Here is a 9,042-nt window from a genome sequence, read left to right on the forward strand (position 1 = left end):
CTTCTGGACCATCAAGAAGTATGGCACACCTTCTATGCCGCCAAAATCCGGTCGCGTCGACGGAGCCACATTCTACTTTGATACAAGGAAACTTTTCCTGTGTCGGACCGCCGCGACATACAATTTTCTTGTGGAAGACCTCGAGCATTTGCGTGACGTCAATAGCATGCTGGGTTCCTGCGTAAGAGTTCACTATTGTGCTGCTGACCTCTCGCTGTAGCACGCACTCTGTGATCTTCACACTTTCTTTGTACATTGTGAACTCGAGGCTCTTATTTACAAAAATCGGTGTTGTCGGTGTTGCCTTCTTCAGCTGGATGAAGGAGATGCTCGGAGTTCCTTCCACGACTTCTTGTCGGCTCCAAGCAGCGCTGCGCATGACGATTTCTTGTTGTCCTATGACCTTATCCAAGAGGCACATCTGAGATGAAATAAGTTGCGAAGACTCCATTCGCATGTCCGTCACTAGCGCGCCAGCGGCAGCAGAACTACCGGAACAGAGCGTAGTATTGTGTCTATCAACCTCGGAGACGCCGGTGCTTCTTTCTTCATAGTTAAGTGCAGCGAACTCATGCGAAGAGGAGGTTACAGGAAACACAATCTCAATTTCCTCACCCTTGCAAGCAGCAGGCACGTTCGTACCTCGAGCCACCGAAGTATCTGTCCTTGCATGCTTTCCGCACTTCACGTCAGGTCCAGTTCGTCGTTTTTTTGGGGAACAGCAGAAAAGTAGCTGGGACAGCGCGGAAAAATTGAAGGCACGGCGTCTCGCAACAACACTGGCCGTTTCTGTTTGTCAAGCAGAACTTCGCCACCAAGTTCGCCATAATAGCGCCGCCTGCCTATGTCACTGCCCGAGAAGTGCTTCTCGCAAACGTAGTCACGAGGCGTCAGCTGTCGGTATTTTCTTGGTATGGCGCGAGCCCACGCTTCCAACCTCACTGGGTCACTAGGAACTTTGAAGGTAATTACCTTCTCCTTTCAGGACGCATACCCACTGCTGCAGTTCGGCACGACACATTTCCGCCCCATCCTGAAGGAGTACTGGTCGAAATCTGCAAAGCACTCTCCTTTGTCGAGTGAAAAGCGCGCGCAAACATCGAGGAGTCGGCGCCGCCGGCGAGACACACGGAAGCCGCTGAGAGCGCTAAAGAGAAAGAAAATCATAAAATCGCGAAGGGATGCGCGACAGCTTATTGGGAACTTTCTCTCCTAAGGCCACCTACGCATGCGCGCGCAACATGCGAGCGAGGAGCGAGGGGCGCGTGCATGCGGCGGCAGACGTCGTCTGCTCAGGGGCCACTACTAGCAGTTCGTTTCAAGCGCTGTACGGCCTATAATTCTGGTATTATCGATTAGTAACTGCATCTAAAATATCTGTCATATCTACCGATTGATGTTACAGACAGAAATCTTAGAAATTTTGCATTCCGCGAGGCGCTATCACGATTTTTATGCGTCGCGTCCATAGAAGAGCATGTAAAAGATGGCAACAGGCCGAAAGCGTCATCTGTCGTGCTTCGGCGTAAACCACATTCCGCCGTGACGCTATCGCGCAGCCCTCGCGCGCTGCCGCGGCCTGGAGATTCTCCTCCTCAAATACTTCTTTCTCCGTGGCTTCTGTATTAGGGGCGAAGCTCCATATAGCGGCATCCGTTCGTCCCTCGTAGCGTAGTATGTAACCAGTCTTACGCTTTGACCTGCAAGGTGGGGCCGGTGGGAGATTTTTCCTGTGCGTTGTTGAACAATAAAAAATTCGCAGCGTTAGCTAAAAGCCGACTTCTTCTGTCTCTCATTCCCATTAGCAGCCATTCTTTACCTCCAAGGTAGTGCCTGGTGAGATTTCTCCTGTGCGTGATTAAACAATAAAAATTTTGTTCAAAACGCCGTTGATTGATGAAATAAACCAACAAAAGACGCCAGATGTTTTGTAAAAGCAAAACGAAAGAACGCCAGATGTTTCTAAAGCAAAACGAAAAGACGCCAGCTGCTTAACGAAAGACGCCAGATGTTTTCTAAGCAATGGTTTTCTAAACAATGAAAATTCACAGCGTACATGTAAAATTAATGTGCGCTGCAAGTCGTCATAACTCATCGAACCTTTATTATAAACGCGCCCGATCTCACGTCGGTGATGATGTACTGGGCAGAATTCACGGAAGATTCACGGTTTACCGATGAACCTCCGAAGCTTCGCCCACTCATCATCATTCACTCCGTGGATATGCTGTGATTTCATTTTCTTCGCAAGACACAGCCGACCAACGAAAGCAATGCGACCACGTCGCCTCAACGCTCAGAAAATCAGACGCGAAAACTGTCAATGGAGCCAATTCGGTCCATGAACGGTTCCCAACGACCATAGCTGGAAGAACTCGCATGGTGCACAAGTGTTGTCTAAACTTCAACAAATAAATTGTGCCAAATTTTTTTTCAGGTGGGCAAGGATTGAGCAATGCGATAACATCTTTTTCCACAGAGTACATCTTTTAATTTATTAGGTTTATAGCTACAAATATCATACAAGAGCAGCTTGTTGCTCTGTCGTTAATGACACAACTTTATTTTGAATCATTTGCAGTTGTCTAGAGCGGAGGAGCACACGGTTTCCTAAAGGGCCCCTCACCAGGTTTGACAATTTTGAGCCAAGGAGGTTGTTTTGAGCTGACCAGCGCAATGCATGCACTGGGCGTTCACGATTACGTCTGCCAAAAATTGCAGCACTACGCGCCGCGTAAATGGGTCAAATTTAGAGCTGAACGCTGCTTGCCCTTCTTCTCGCGGCCGCGCGCCCAGATGAGGGGATGACGTATATGGTGGAATAGCCCTACGTAGATGGTAATGCTGTGACGCCGCCCCTCTACGAAGACGACTGTGCTATGACGTCCCCAACAGTAGCAGGTGACACTGCGATAATTATTTGACCCAACGTGTAGTTTGTGTAATTTGTGGCTTGAATGGATGAATAAAACTTGAGAGCAATAATAAAACACACAAACAGAATGTGTGCGTTTTCATTTTAGGGGCGAAGCTCCATAGGGTGTGGGTCTGTCCCAACCTCCTTGGTCTGTCCCTCCTCTGTAGTATGTAGTAGTAGTAGTAGGTAGCCACCTCTAGTTCCTGGAGTGTTCACTAGATGGCGCTGTCGTAGCCACCTCTAGTTCTCAGAAAGATCCCTAGATGGTGCGGAGGCGCTCTCTGCGTTCCAGATGCCTCGCGACGCCGACGCTCCGCGCTCCCTGGGTTGCAGATGCGTGCTCTAGTCCCCCCCCCCTCTCTCTCGCCTCGCAAGGCCGACGCAGGCAGCGTCTGCTAGCGAGTTTCTTGATTGAAAAAACCGACTACTCGCGCTGCAAAACCGTACACTGACCACCCCATATTCCCTCCCTGTTCCCTCCCTATTTCCTCTGTGTCTTCGTGATTTCTATGTATTCAAACCAAACCACCCCATATATATAGGCACTGGATTTTGACTGCCAAGGTAGTGCCTGTGTGAGATTTCTCCTGTGCGTGATTAAACAATAAATATTCACAGCGTACATGTAAAATTAAGGTGAGCTGCAAGTCGCCATGGCTATCATCGACCCTTTAGTATAAACGCGCCCGATCTCACGTACTAGGGAGAATTCACGGAAGATTCACATATGGCGCGTCTCATTGGTGGAAGGCAATCGTTCGATTTAGTGCGGCGACATACGTAAGGGAACCGTTGTAATGAAGGGACGACGTAAACCAACAGTACATTAAAAGTTTGATGTTTAATATACACACGTTGTTTCTCACGTGTTTACTTGATCATATACTGGGCGAATTACTCGGAGTATTCACGGTTTACCGATGATTTCCTCCGGAGCTTCACCCCACTCACCATCCTTCACCCCCGTGGATATGCTGTGCATTTTTTTTTTAATTTTTACTGCTAATCGCAGCGAGATTCGAGACTGATCTACCTCCGTTTCGCACGCGTTCGTTTTCTCGAGCGTTGCGCATCGTGCAGACGACACCCCTTACGACGGAACTAATTTTCTACCGTGTTTTAGCGGTCATTAGGCTCATTTATTCTCCAGCATCTAACTAAATGTTCGTGCGGCACACCGCTAGTCTCGCCTTCGTACAAATGTCGCAGCTTTCGTGCTCAGTAATAGGTTGAAAGCCAAGTGATCGGCGATGGCGCATTCGGCATAACTTGCAGAGATGGAGCGCAAAGAACACCGCCACAACACCGCTCGTATTTCGGGGGCTCGGGCTGGTTCGGGCACGTCATGCGCTCGTGATATTTTGTGCGCATGACGTGTCCATGCGTATGCGTTATGGGATCCTCCGCGGGCCGAAGATGTCAGGGAAGGTATTTGGCTTGCGAAGGCTACACGGGGCGAGCGGCAATGGTTTGCAGCTCGCCTCCTCGCATCATGGTTTCGCGCCGCTACAAATTATTGTTTTTTTCAGCTCCTAACGGACCGATTAGATTGGGCTCGCAACAACTTTCAATGTCTAACTCAAATTCGTTATGCTAGCTGTTGAGGGGCCTTTTAAGACTATTACCTACATAAAACGATGTTCTATGCTTCTCAATTAGCATCAAAACAATGATTCTTCTTACCCACACTGTTCCTTCCCTACCAAGCATCATGGGAATCGTACTGAGGGCTAATGTAGATACGCTTCGCTCCTTTACACAGTTCTGTCGATAAGATCCCGATTCTGTTAGCTGAGATGATAAGTCCTGGCTACTGAAGCTTATGCCAACTTTGTGTTTGCAGAAAGCGCACGCGGTCAACGGTTTCAGCACGTCACTTCTGAACGCACTTTATCACATACTGACACGTGCATTCAGTGGGTATCTGCCTGTTGCTCGGCTAGTTTCGTCCTTATCTGTGCGTAATAATAATAATAATATTATCTGGGGTTTAACGTCCAAAAATCACGATATGATTATGAAAGACGCCGTAGTGGAAATATGATTATGAAAGACGCCGTAGGGCTCCGGAAATTTCGACCACCTGCGGTTCTTTAACATGCACGTAAATCTAAGTAAACGTGCCTCAAACATTTTCGACTCCCTCGAAACTGCAGCCGCCGCGGCCTGGATTCGATCCCCCGACCTTCGGGTCAGCAGTCGAGCGCCATAACCACTAAACCACCGTGGCGGGGCAGTATCTGTGCGTGGTGTAACATCCGCTGGAAGTTAAGGAAGCCAAATACGTGCTGCTCGATCGGAGCTGTTCCGCTTTTTTGCATGCTGCTACTTGTTTTGCTTTTATTACCGTGACATACTGGTGGAGGTGAGGTGTACAATCCTTATGCACTAGTTCGAACTCAAGAAGCTTCAGTTTTCTGCCACGATTTGCACCATTGCGGAAGAAAACCGGTCACTTCTCCACAGTCACTCCTAGCTAAGAGTACCTCCTGAGAGGCCCGTAGCCAAGGGGGGGGGGAGGCCTTACGGCCCCCCCCCCCCGAAATTTTGGTGAAGTGGGTGTTTTTAGCAAAAATAAATAAAATAGATAATAAAAATAGGTGTTTTTCTCAAACAGTCAAGGTTTTCAGCAAGTGCCCCCCCCCCCTAAAAAATTCCTGGCTACGGGCCTGCCTCCTGAATTCAGTCGCTTGAACCCGGCAACAATGTTCATCACAACGGCAAGTCAGACACAAGAGAGCCATGTAGACCGACTCGCATCCACCCCGAGCGTGGTCTACGTAGCACGCATCCAGAAGTCGTTTCCTGGTAATGTGTTCGAGCACGTGGATGACTTACTAGACCATTTCGACCGGGTCGCAGCAGTCAACGAATGAAATAAAGGTATCAAACTGGGCTACGTCTATTTTTTACATGAAGATTACGCCCTCACCTGGTATGACAACCACGAACCGTCTGTTACCACCTCGCCAGAAACGAGAGCTACGCGAGACATTCGAAAATCCCGAATAATAAAGCCGAGCAGGCTCTCTAGAGACGGGTTCAGAAGCCAAACGAAAGCATGGCTATGTTTGTGGAGGACTTGTCGCGCTCGTTCAGACGCGCTGACGCAGGGATGGCTAAGACAAACAAAGTTTGCCACGTAATGCAGCGAAAGAAGGACCAACTTTTTGCTCGACTCAAGCGCACGCCCCCATATACCGTCGATGAGTTCGTCATTGAAGCGACGACAATGGAGCGAGCACTTCAGCAACGCTCCCTGCAGTACTACGGCCAAAGTACTGTCGCCGGGGTGTCAGCTTTCACTTGTGGACACGATGTAGCACCACTCCGAGAGCTTGTGCGTAGCGTTGTTCTCGAGGACCTTGAGAAAGTTCGATCAACTCCTACTTGGCCTACTGCGACTGCTTTGGGTGACATCATACGGGATGAAATCAAAAATGTGAGCCAACCATCACTCGCAATGCGTGCGGCAGCTAATGTTCTGTCTCACTCCGAAGCATTACAGAGTTCTCAACCATCTACGGGATGCCGTCCACCCTGTACTCTTCCAACACTGCCATGTAAATTCGCAGCTGCAAATGCCTACGAGTATACCTACCAGTATGACGTCCCGCGCGAAGCCACGCGGATTTCAAACATATGGCGCACCTCGGACGCCACTCTGTTACTAGACATCAACTGACTTTCAGTTGATGTCGAGCGCCCGTCGTGTTTACGTGTCTCTTTCTTCTGTGTTGTGATGCGCTTGCTAAGATGCACAAGTTCTACAGCCACCAACTAGCCCAGATTTCTGCGTTCAACATTGTGTTACTACTGCGGCGAAGGGGGCCATATGTACTGCCGGTGTTCGTGTCGTAAGGTGGGCCTGCAGAGATTTCGCCCTTATGCGCGTCGGCCAAGCAACCAGGAGCACCCACGCGAGATTGAACCTGGTAGCTCAGCAGACGTTTCCTCTTGCACAAAGCTGCCAGTCACACTAACCTTCTCCTAGGCGCCTCAGTTCGCCCAGTCGTTACGCCACGTTCTCTAGCATTCGCAATAGGTCGCCAAGTCCTAGTCCGTGTCAGGAAAACTGAGAACAGCGACCTCCGGAGGTAACGCCGCTATTTATCGTCCCGTCAAACATCTGCCGACACGACACGTTAAAGACGCTGATTTTTCCGCCTCGCCACTCTCTGATAACGACGCAGTACTTTCCGCCGGTATTTCTGTAACCGCCTACAATCACCACGCCACCGCTCCTGTGGATTCCGGCGCTGATTACTCCGTTATTAGTGGTGTATTTGCGGATGCTTCGCCCACGCAACGACTACCTTGATGGCCAGCCTAAACACACACCATGGACAATCAGGCGCACTCTTTCGTCGCTTTTGTTCAGCAACAACCTCCTGTACAAGCGAATCTTTGACCCTAGTGCTGAAACCATCCTTGTGGTAGTACCAAATGCGACGCGAGAAGAGATACTGAGTGTGTGCCACGACGAACGGTCTTCAGGAAAATTAGGGTTTACGCGTACTCCAGCCTTTATCTACCACAAGTGCTAATCGCCTAAACTGTCCCGTACCGTGAAGGACTACGCTAAAACCTTCCGAGACTGCCAGTGCTGCAAGACTCCGCCCATGAAATTTGCTGGCTTTTTACACTCTGAAACCACCCCCAGGACCATTTAAGGAAGTTGGAATGGACCAGTTAGGTGCGTTTTTAAACTCCGGCAGTAACCACCGGCGAGTAACTTATCTGGCGAGTAACCGCCGGATAATAGTAGCGACGGATTATTTAGGTCGTTACTGCAAAACATGAACACTTCAATGAGGTACTTCTAGCGATGTCACCGAATTCCTAATTCACGATCTCGTGTTTCGCCATGATGGACCGCCCGTGACTCTTTCGGACAGAAGAGCGGCTTTAACCGCCCAACTGCTGGAGAAGTGATGAAACTTAGCGGCACCGTTCAGCGCCGAGCTTACTATCCGCAATTAAACGGCCTAATAGAACAGTTCAACAAGACCGCCACTGACATGTTTTTCATGTATGTCGACGCGGATGATGAGAATTGGGACAGCGTCCTTCCTTTCGTAACTTTCGCATATAACACTGCCGTGCAGGAAACCACATGATTTACCCCTCTCCGCTTGCTTCACCGCAGCGAGGATACTTTGGTGTTATAGGTCATGCTTTTAATTGACGCCCTGGCGACCATCATCGAAAATGCTGCCCAGTATGTAGAGCACGACGAAGAAGCTGGACAACTAGCTGGCTTGCGCATTCCCTCTCAGCAACACTACGAGGCTCCCCCGGTACAACCTTCGCCACAGAAAAGTCGCATACCACCCCGGAGAAAAAGTATGGATCACGAGTTCATCATCGCTATCATCGGCGCTTTTAGTGCCATGGGCAACGCTTTCCATATCATCAATGTTACCATTCAACACGCATTTGCTTGCCCACAGCTCTGATTCAACGTGTTCATCTTCATCATCATTATCGACGCTGATCACCAATATCATTTCATTCATTGTTACGTTCAAAATGAATACCTTCATTATCAGGAGCCGCAGCGTTCAAGAAAGATTCCTTTGCTTGCCGATGGCTCTGCTTCAACGCGTTTACTATAGGAGCTGTCCAAATTGAGACATTCGCTTCCACAAGGCAATTCGAAAGTTATGCCGCATATATCTTCATCACTTAGTCCGTGTGTCCAATCAAGTAAATAAATTATTAACACAAATTCTGAAAGGCTCTTTAGCGCTATTGAAGATAACTTTTTCTGAAGGACCGTGCGGCAGCAAAGCGACTCCACATACCATGCGGCGCTCTAACAATTTCGCACAAGAATTCGGTATGCCTGGCATCTACGAACGTGGACGCGGCAGTGTCAACTCAAGGTACAAAACTTTGGGCACTCACACTACAACCAAAGGTACACAAAATCAACATAAACCATTCGTTTTCCCGAATAGAGCCAAAAAATTCAAAAGTTGTCTGTCATTTAAGATGAATCGATAAAAAAGTGCAGACGTACACCTTGACGGGTGACTCGAGGAGAGCGCCATCACGATGTTCTGTCATCAATAACCGTTGTTTGTTCAATGAAGTTCACACATAGTGATTTTATCAAATTC

This window comes from Rhipicephalus sanguineus, chromosome 7 (genome assembly GCF_013339695.2).
Source record: "Rhipicephalus sanguineus isolate Rsan-2018 chromosome 7, BIME_Rsan_1.4, whole genome shotgun sequence".
NCBI lineage: Eukaryota > Metazoa > Arthropoda > Arachnida > Ixodida > Ixodidae > Rhipicephalus > Rhipicephalus sanguineus.